Below are 2,635 nucleotides of genomic sequence, written 5' to 3'. Positions count from 1 at the left end.
ATACAGTGAATCTGTTCTTCACTTTCTGTCGATCCGTTGCTTTATAATCGGACGATGAATTCTTCGGATTAATGCGTCTTGGGAATTTGTAGAATATCTGAAATGAATTTTATTCAAAGAAAGTGCAAATATATACATGCGGGAGTTTTTCGTACCCTTAAGTCGGATTAAATCTCAATCTTGACGCCTCATTAAAAAACCTTTTCAGGAAAAAGAGTGCATCTTATGATGAGATCTTTTACCTGTCCTAGCTATAGTACCTTCTTAGGTTACAGGCGTGCCATGATCTGGGGAGTTCTCGTCCCTCGAGTTCGGACAGTCTGTAGTAGCCTTTCCCAAGTACTTCTGTGACTTGGTAGGGTCCTTTCCAGTTGGCTGCCAGCTTTTCTTCTCCGGGTCGAGTTGTTCTAATATCATTTTGGATTAAGATGAGATCATTCTCAGCAAAACCTCTTTGCACTACCTTTTGATTATACCTGACAGCCATTCGCCGCTTTAGTGCTTCTTCTCTGATCCGAGCTCTTTCTTGGATTTCCGGAAGTAGGTCAAGCTCTTCTCTTTGAAGTTGAGAGTTGGTTTGTTCATTGTAGTGGACTACTCGGGAAGACCCTTCCTCGACTTCTATTGGAATCATTGCCTCCACTCCGTATGCTAATCGAAATGGTGATTCATTCGTAGTAGAATGGGGGGTTGTTTGATACGCCCATAGGACTTGTGGAAGTTCCTCGGCCCAAGCTCCCTTTGCTTCTTGTAGTCTCCGTTTCAGCCCGGCCAATATGACTTTGTTGGCTGCTTCGGCTTGTCCATTGGCTTGGAGATGTTCGACGTAGGTGAACTGGTGTTTTATATTCAAGTCGGTCACTAGTTTTCTGAAGCCTACATCTGTGAATTGGGTGCCATTATCTGTGGTGATGGAGTATGGGACCCCGAACCTTGTAATGATGTTCCTATATAGGAATTTCTGACTTCTTTGAGCAGTAGCGTTGGCTAGGGGTTCTGCCTCGATCCATTTTGTGAAATAGTCTACCCCTACTATGAGGAAATTGACTTGTCCCGATCCTTGGGGAAAGGGTCCGAGAAGATCGAGTCCCCGCTTTGCAAATGGCCCGGGTGAGGTCACGCTGATGAGCTTTTCCGGCGAGGCGATGTGAAAGTTGGCATGCTTCTGACATGGTGAACATGTCTTTACAAATTCGGTAGCTTCCTTTCGTAGAGTTGGCCAATAGAATCCCGCCCGGAGTACCTTTTTGGTGAGAGCTTGCGCTCCGAGATGATTGCCACAAATGCCGCTGTGTACTTCCTCCAAGACTTCCTTTGTATTGGAGGTCGGTACGCATTTTAACAATGGTGCTGAGATCTCTCTTTTGTATAGGGTGTTGTTTATGATAGTGTAGTACTGTGCCTCCCTTTTTAACCTCTTTGCCTCCTTTTCATCTGTAGGGAGCGCTTCTGTTTTGAGGTAGTTAATTATGGGGGTCATCCATCCTTGATCCCGACCTGTTATGGCTAGGACTTTTTCTTCTTCCGATATTGACGGGTTCTGTAGTATTTCCTGGATGAGGCTTCTATTATTGCCCCCTGGTTTGGTGCTGGCTAGTTTTGCGAGTGCATCAGCTCGGGCGTTTTGCTCGTGGGGTATGTGGCAGATCCTATATTCCCCGAGTTTTCCGAGCTGTTCCTTTGTTTTATCCAAATACTTTTTCATTGTAGGATCTTTGGCTTGGTAGCTCCTTGTTATTTGTGAGGTAACGACTTGTGAATCATTGTAGATGTTGAGTTTCCGAGCTCCAACTTCTCTAGCCAGCTTCAAACCAGCTAATAACGCTTCATATTCCGCCTGGTTATTTGAGGCCGGGAATCCGAATTTGAGGAAAAGCTCAAGTTGGGTTCCTTGGTTGCTTTCCATTATCACACCTGCACCACTTCCGATTTTATTCGAAGAGCTATCCACGTATATATTCCACTCTATGGGGATCTTCGGGGTGTCTGTGAATTCTGCAATAAAGTCGGCTAGGTATTGTGATTTAATGGCTGTTCGCGCCTCGTATTGGAGGTCGAATTCGGACAACTCGATTGCCCACTGTAGGATTCTTTCTGCTAGATCTGTTTTCTGCAATATCCCCTTTATGGGCTGGTTGGTCCGAACCTTAATGGTATGCGCTTGGAAGTACTGGCGAAGTCGTCGGGATGTGAGTATGAGAACGTAGGCAAACTTCTCTATTTTCTGGTAGTTCAGCTCTGACCCCTGCAGCGCTTTGCTAATGAAGTAGACGGGTTGTTGGCCACCCTCGTCTTCTCTAATTAGTGCTGAGGCAATTGCCCGGCTTCCTACTGCGAGGTACAATATGAGTGGTTCTCCTTCTCGTGGTTGAGATAGGATAGGTGGCCGCCCCAAGAATTCTTTGAAGTCTCAGAAGGCTTGCTCACATTCCGTTGTCCACTCGAAGTTCTTTCCCTTCCTTAAAGTAGCGTAGAAAGGGAGGGATCTTATCGCTGACCCTGCTAGGAATCTGGACAAGGCCGCCAATCTCCTATTGAATTGTTGTACCTCTTTGACGCAGGTTGGGCTCTTCATGTTGAGTATGGCCTGGCATTTATCTGGATTTGCCTCGATTCCTCTTTGTGTGAGCATAAA

This window comes from Arachis duranensis, chromosome 10 (assembly GCF_000817695.3).
Source record: "Arachis duranensis cultivar V14167 chromosome 10, aradu.V14167.gnm2.J7QH, whole genome shotgun sequence".
NCBI classification, from domain to species: Eukaryota; Viridiplantae; Streptophyta; class Magnoliopsida; order Fabales; family Fabaceae; genus Arachis; species Arachis duranensis.
Note: the sequence above shows the minus strand (reverse complement) of the source record.